The 8,254-nt window shown below is 33.6% G+C and overlaps 1 protein-coding gene across 1 annotated transcript in view; it reads left to right on the top strand.

Moving 5' to 3' along the window:
* The first annotated feature begins 7,737 nt into the window (after positions 1 to 7,737).
* The window catches only part of Mgat4c (MGAT4 family member C), a 199,375-nt gene continuing 198,858 nt past the window's right edge, over positions 7,738 to 8,254 (top strand). Inside the window, exon 1 of the mRNA XM_042693226.1 lies at positions 7,738 to 7,859. The gene's annotated coding sequence lies outside the window, so the exon portion shown is untranslated. The remainder of the gene's footprint in view (positions 7,860 to 8,254) is intronic.

Here is an 8,254-nt window from a genome sequence, read left to right as displayed (position 1 = left end):
ATTTGGGATGAGGATTATGCTGGCTTCATAGAAAGAGTTCAGTAGTGAACATTCTCCTTCAATTTCATTGAAGAGTTGGAAGAGTATTGGTGTGAGTTCGCCGTTGAAGGCCCTGTAGAATTTAGCTATAAGTCCATCCAGTCTTGGACTTTTCTTATATGGGAGGTCTCTTATTGCTGATTCCATGTTGCTTGCTACAGGTCGGTTAAGTTGATTTAACTCATCTTGGTTTAGTTTTGGCATGTCGATATTTGCTAGGAAATCATCCATTTCTTCTTAAACTTATTAGCATAAAGGTGTGAGAACTATGCCCTTATAATGATCTGAATCTTGCTTGTTTCTGCGGTGATGTTTCCATTCTCATCTCTGAGTTTGTTTATTTGGGTGTGTTCTCTTCTTTTTCTGATAAGATTTGCTAAGGGTCTGTCAATTTTGTTAATTTTTTCAAAGAACCAACTTTTTTTTTGTTTATTCTTTCTATGGATGTTTGGATTCTTATTTATTCAATTCTGATTTTATTTTATTTTTTATTTTTTTCTTGTGAAAATACCGTACAGAGAGGTTACAACTACATCATTTTATTTTGATTATTTGTTTCCATCTACTGGATTGGGGTTTAGCTTGCTGCTCTTTTTCAAGGAGCTTCAAATGTCTTATTAAATTGTTGGTTTCAGATCTCTCCAATTTGTTGATGTAGGAAGTCAGAGCTATAAACTTGCCTCTGAGTACTGCCTTTGCTATATCCCATAGTCTTGCTGTTTTTTTTTTTAAATGTTTTTATTGTAAAAATAGTGTGCAGAGAAGTTACAGTTAAATGAGTAAGGTAATGAATGCATTTCCTATAGAGCATTCTCCTTTGTTTTTCCATCCTTTCCCTCCCACATTGTAAAGGTCGTTTTCAACATAGTGACTTGTGCATCTCATTGTTACAATGGGTATCCTTTTTCTATTTTGTACATTTTTTATTGTGAAAATACTGTACATAGGGGTTACAGTTTTGTGAGTAAGGTAATGAGTCCATTTCCTATGGAACATTATTGCCTCCTCTTTTGTTTTTCCCTTACAGTCAATTCCCTCCCACCTCCACAACTACCCCCCCCCCACCCCCCACCCCCCACCCCCCCTGGACAAAGTTGTAAAGTTCGTTTTCAACATAGTATCTTGTACAGCTCATTGTTACAATGGGTCAACCTGTATTCCTATTTAAGCATTTTGTTTTTTCTCTTCCCTTCCCTGAATTAGAGAAGTATTTATACAAGATGTAGGGCACCAACATCAAATACAGTGAAACAGGGGTTATTCTGTGGGGGAGGAACTACAAAGAAACAAAAAATCACATGATACATTATAAATACTTTAGAAAGAATAGGAAAAGAAAAAAGGTATTTGTGTCCCTATCTTGGGGTTCATTTTGCATAACATCATCTTATATGGCCATATGCATATAGCTTTTGACCTTTTCTACTTGTCCTACTCATGTACTAGTTATTGCAAATAAGGGAAACCATGGACCTATGTTTCTTTGGGCCTGGCTTACTTCACTTAATATAATTTGCTTTTTTACAGTGTATTTCCCTCCCCAAATGATTGTTTTTCATTCTATAATTCATTGAGATACCATTTTCTGATTTATTGAGGTTAAATGCATCCCAAATCTTTGATGAGTACACACCTACATAGTGCATTTATAGGGAAAGTCAGTATGTTTCAAAAATACTTTCAGAAAATGGAGTAACTCATGCCAGATCATGAACAGAAATAGACCCTATTCCCTTGTTCCTCAATGCACAGTAGATGTTGTCCTGGCTCCCTTGAGACTTTAACTCCTGACACCTGGAGCTGCCAGTCACTGAATTCTAAGCCTACTTGTAGCTCACTCCCTGCTAGTCCTCTTGTCTCCCTCAGCTCCTACTGACATTCTGCAAGACAATGCTTTACTTCTTGTTCCTCTTCAAGCTACCCAGACAGGTAGCTCTTGTTTGATTACCAACGTAAGATAGTTATTTCTCCTCTTATTGTGTGACATTGTTTCCTATACTGCTTACATTTTAGGTGTTCTTTTTAAAAAATGTGGTAAATACAAGAAGAACTCAAGTAGTGCAATTGCTTAGAAATGCAAAGTCAAAGTCCAATAAAATAAATGCCAGAATACTGGTATTTGAAAGAGGGTGGAGAAGGGTGAATGAGAGAAGGATTGACCAAGGAAGAGGGGAAAGAAGGCGAGGAGAATGCAGTCAAATTCAATGTACATCCCACAAACTTAAGAAACGAGAGGGAAGGGGTGGATAGTGGTGGGATGGATAATGTTGAAAGGGGTGACATTGATCAAGATTGTTTTCATAAATTGATTTGTTAAATGGCAACTCCTTTGTATAGCTGCTTAAAAATAATAAAGAAGAAAAGGCCAAAAGCCTTGTTTTAATGAAATGTGATGCTGCATTTCAAAAACCTTGGCTCCTAGGTAGTGGACCAGATAACAGTATCAGTGTCAGCCATCCTCCACTCTCAGTGACTTTTATGGGAACAGCTTAAAGCCCTACAAGATGGCGTCTCCCAAATGAGATTCAAATGAGCAGATACAGTTGAAAATTTTTTTACAGGCTTCTAGTGTAAACCTAAGAGATCTTTAAAATAGCTTACCATTGACTTATCTTGGAAAGTTGTTGCAAAATAAAACAAATAATGAATGCAAAATGTTAATCATAGTGCTCAGCGCAACATGAACACTCAGATCTGTAACACTCAGATCTGTGGTGATGGTGCTAGTGGTGATGTTCTTCTTTACTGTTTTATCAATTCTGATCCTACTGATGATATTTTGTACTCCTCTGAGTGACTTGAAGAGTCTTCTACTACAAAGGTATAGCATGGGCCAAGACATGAAAATTAGCATTTCATAGTCTTTTACTGTGTTTCACATATGTCTTTGTGTATTTGAAGCAAGTTTTTACCCACTATCAACTTGTAGAACAAAAAAATTGTGTTCAGGTATTTTCCACCATAATGTTAATTTCCAAACATTGATGAGGACTATATTGTACATACTTTGTCAAGATGGAAGTAGTAAGCCTTAATTTAATCTTGAGTAACATGAGACAATAATAATAGCAACAACAATCTCAAGGAATCAGTGTAGTTGTAAAATTATAAAACAAGGACAAAACCAAAATATATTTTCAAAAAAGTAAGCAGACATCTCTAATAAAGGAGCAGTATTTGAACAAAGAGTGCACCTGTGTTCATAGGAAATGACAAAAACCACATCTCGATGTCCTTTCACTTTGAAGAAATCTGCTCAAATAAATTATCATGTATAAAAGGCTGTTTTAAAGGCTAAGTGAATGTTTCCATTTTGCATTTAAAAATTTGGCTGCTGAATCATTAAAATACCATCAACTTCTTACCTTCACTTCTAAGAACTCATATTTCTTCAACAGAGAAGAGGGCAAACATTTCTTCACTCATATTGAATTATTTTCTTTGCCAGGGTGAAATTTACTGCCACATAAATATAGCTAAATATCTTGGGACTATTCATTCTCAGAGAAGAAGGGCAATATGGCATAATAATTTTATTTCTTTTCAAAAAAATTATCTGTACTACCCAAACGGAAATAAAGATAATACACTAAAGATGTGACACAATAGATTTAGGATAGATGTTAAAAAACAATGACTGAGTTGATGATGCGAAGTGAATAAGTATTCTTATGGAATCAAGTTATATTTAGAATTTAATAAATGGAAAATATGATACATAAATATCTCTATCTTAATAAGTTATTGTACACAGTCACATTTATGCTTTAACAGTTACTCCATGTTTAAAAGCAAATTGAAGTGAAATTAAAACAGATTTATATAAATAGACTAGCTTCTGAAATAAGATTGGGATGACATATTTAGGTATTAGCAAACATTCAGTGTCTTGAATTCAAATATTTTAAGATGACTTAAATACCTGTTATTTTCCCAGATGTTTCATTTGATAGCCATTCTTGACCATTTGTTTACTTATATAAAGAATTACCTCACTATGGACATTCATACACATAAGTTATCACTATATTTTCATAATATATTTGTTAAAAATGGATAATTTAGCATACTTTAGGGATTAGTGACCAAATAATCAGAGATGCCATCTTGTGGATAACTAGGTAATGGGCCGGTTGATCCTGCAAGAAAAAGTAAAAAGCTATATTCTATTTCTACTTATTCAAATTAACAAATCACTTTCATAACAGTTTAAAACATATTTAAATTCCAAAGTTCTTCATATAAATTATCACCTGAAGGACATGTTCACTCTTCTGAAGTTAGTATTAACCGAAGCCTTATTAATATGCACATTGGGAAAAATTCAGTATTCTGTATAATTAGCCTCTAGTGTTGATTTGTTTTGATAATATAAATAATTTGCTTAACCACAAAATTGATGTAACTGAAGTAATTGTCAGGCAATTAAATATCGTAATGATTTCAGCTTCTGGAAAATATATAATAAGTACAGTAAGAAATCAAAACGATGTACTTTCTTGAAGTATAAAACATCTACTCAACTTTCCAAAAATATATTGTTGTAGTTTTCATGATCTTGGTGTCATAAAATATGGATTAATATTAATTTACAAAAAGTAAAGCCTACATTGATTTCTATAAGTGGCTTCTTCCTTACATACCATTAGAATCAAAATATACTGTATTGTTCAGAACTCACTAGAGTTGTGGGAGTGTGTTAAATTGTAATCCAATGTCAATAGATTCTAAAATGTAGTGTGTTTTTCTTTGGTTAAAATGTAATTTTTTTCAATATCCTGTTAAAATATATCTATATTTTACTTTTTAATATGTGTATATTGAAAAGACTACTCAATAAATACTATTGCTTTCTTATTTTTCTTGTAGGTCTAATTGGTAATTTCTAACTTTTGGATTTTTATGTTTATAATAAGGTCAAAAATTTCAATAATATTTCTATATAGTAGTGAGCATTTTCATTGTCTTATAAATTTTTACTTAAAGTAAACATTACTTTGGGCTTCTCTCTCTCTCTCTCTCTCTCTCTCTCTCTCTCTCTCTCTCTCTCTCTCTCTTTCTGTCTCTCTCACATACACACACATACATACCTGTATGTGCAGACTGATGTGGAAGTATTGTTAGATTTTTGAAAAGACTCTGAAATCAGGGCTGGAGGCTACCTGAGCTTTTTCTGCTCAAGGCTAGCCCTCTACCATTTGATCTATAGCTCTACTACTTTTTAGAAAGCTAATTGGAGATCACAGAGTCTCACAGAGTTTCTTGACCAGGTTGACATCAAACCACAATTCTCAAAGTTCAGCCCCCTGAGTAACTAGGATTATAGTCATAAGCCACTTGACCCCAAATATAACCCATTATTTGGGTCTGTTGTATGTCACTGTGGCATAGAAATGAATTTTTAAGTTAAAATAATTACAATTTTTTGAGTATTATAATCACCCAGATATACATTTATTTTAAAACATTAACTAAATGGTTTTCAACATGTTTTATATATGCATCAGGACATAATTTTGCTTGTTATCTATTTATATCATTAATATTTTATAAAATGTATGAAATGGAAGAGCATATTTTATTTTATAAATTATTTTCTCCATGGCATATCCTCTTAGCAATGATAATTTCCTGGCTTTATCATTTGTCTACCATTATTCAAATTCATCTTTCTGTATGTAATTCAGATTTATGTTGCTTTGCATGGGAATTAATCTTTTTTCTATATATGTTTCCATCTAAACTCCCATATTCAGGCAGAAATAGGTAAACAAGTATACATCTTCACAAATAGTTTTGAGTCTAGATTCTTCTTATGCTTAACATATGATTAAATTCTCTCTAATTCTATGATGATATACAGAGTGATTCAGTATTATAAATCTGATTTGCAACATTATTTTCTTTTGAAACACATGGTAATATTTCTTCTTTCCTTCTTTTGAGATCACTGAATTAAAATCTGTATTTTAAATCTCCAAAATATCTTTGAAACAGACATACTTGAACATGTTGAAAACCATTTAGTTAATGTTTTAAAATAAATGTATATCCGGGTGATTATAATTCTCAAAAAATATAAAACAGATATACTTGATTTTTCCCTATCATAGCATCAGTAGCATCTTACTGTGTATGATTTTTTACATAAATAACAAAATTTCACACATGACCTGGCCTGATCCCTGTATTAATGTTTGTTGTGGAAATTATCACTTTTTTCATTCTACAGAAAATATTAGGGTATAGACATTCTTACATATAGAAAATGTTGGGGACTGGAATACTGAGTCTTAATCTGGAATTTATACCCTAGCTCACACACTTATTTCCTATTAAAAGCAACAGTTGTGATGGCTGATCATAAAATTAGAACTTGAGATGAGCATGTGAGTTTCTTTTCATGTATTATCAACTTTTAAAATTCTCTCTGAAGCCATCTCATAAGCAGAATTTACTGTGTTTGAAAAAAAAATGGGGAGGGATTCTAACAAGTATTGGTCCTGAATCCATTATTCAGGAGAAAATGAAGTGACTTAAAGGCATACAAGGGCATTGTTGATGTGAAGGGATGAAGCAAATTTCTTTACTCTTTCCTAGGTGCTTGTACTGTTTGCATGCTGAGCTGCACAGCTTTCAAAAGGCTTGCCCTGGGATATAGCTGCACTGGATTTAGAAGGAGCTTGGTCAATGAATAGCTCTGGTAATTCTCGCATCTCCCAGGGATGCGGATGACAGCTCCTTTTGGTGGGGAAAGCTGGGGTATATTTCAAGGTGATTGTAGTTTTGTTCCTCTGGCAGCAAGCTGCTGCAACCAGCTTAGCCCATTATCCTTCTCTCCCAGTGGACATAAGCCTGGGGAGAAATCTGGGGCTTTTGTCAAGATAGAAGGTAAGAGATGGATAATTATTCCCCATTTATGTTCAAATAGAAGAGCACTGTATCATAAAATAGCTTTCAGTTACTGTAATGGGATTGCATATAGAACCAGTGACTTATAAAATACTCTTGTAAAAACCAATATTCAACACAATTGTTTTGCTAACACTATGCTTTTAATATCTTATATATTAAACTTCATTACACAAAACTTTAGAGACTGTTTAACATTCAGAAAGTAAAATACCTGACAATTTTTGTATTTCTAGTAGGTTTAAAAATACAGATAGCTGCTTTGGCCAAATTGATTGCAAGCTATATTGCACACTTGTCTATATTGTAATTTTTCTCAACTTGACTTTCTCAAATGTCTTAGAGTGGGCTTCTGCAATCCATGCAATGGAATTAGGAAATGTTAAACTCTAAATGTTGTGATCACATTGACATTTTCCTTGTGACACTTATTCTTTGAAATGTTCTTTGTAAGTAATATTTTTTTAAACTTGAGGATTAAAATTGAGGTTTAAAATTCCAAAAAGGTTTTAATTTGTTACTTAGGTAAATAGTTCAAAGCATACATAGGGTGGGGGTGGGGGGTATTTTCAGCTTGTGATTTGTTTAAATGAAATAGACTAACTCACAGAAATGAGCATTTCAATTTGTAGCTGACAGTTTAGGGTTAAGGCATGATTCCAGGTAACAGAAGCCAATGAGAGTAAACCCAGTTGATGCTCGTGACATCATCTTCCAGTCGGAGTACATAGAACAGCTGAGGTAGCGTTCAGTTCCAGCCCCAGTGCCAGTATGATGGATGTTTACATCTCTTCATTGAGAGCCAATTATCTCGCTTTTGTGTGAGGCCCAGGGATCACTCATGCTGCCAGGCTGCACAGAGCCCTGCTAGATCTGGCTGAACGAATTGTTTTTTCTCTCTCTCTCTGGTAAGATCCTTCTCCGTTTTACCTTCTCTTCTGAAATAAAGGTAGATGTGTTTAACAGAGGGAATAGTACATAAGGGTTGAGCAGGGTTACTATCTGTTAAGCTTTTATTCAGAACAGTTTATAGTATCATTAAAAGGAAGTGAGGATCGAGCAAAATGAATTGAAAAAGCCTCCTAATGTGTACCTGACAAACTAATTTGTAGTAGAAAATGAACGGCAGGTCGTTCCGGCTTTTTCCTAGAAAAAGGAAAGTAAGTGCTTTTGTAGGACCGCTGTTCTGAATGTTTGTTTGTTTGTTTAAAAATATGGTATGTTTAATTTCTTTAAATTTTGCTGTTAATAGGAAAGAGTGGAGGTAGAAACAGTCAAATAATATTATAAATGTGAAATGAGT

Source organism: Dipodomys spectabilis, unplaced genomic scaffold (genome assembly GCF_019054845.1).
Source record: "Dipodomys spectabilis isolate Male_0828 unplaced genomic scaffold, ASM1905484v1 ptg000163l, whole genome shotgun sequence".
NCBI lineage: Eukaryota > Metazoa > Chordata > Mammalia > Rodentia > Heteromyidae > Dipodomys > Dipodomys spectabilis.
The sequence above is the reverse complement of the archived record's forward strand: the minus strand, read 5'-3'. Positions and strand labels throughout refer to the sequence as shown.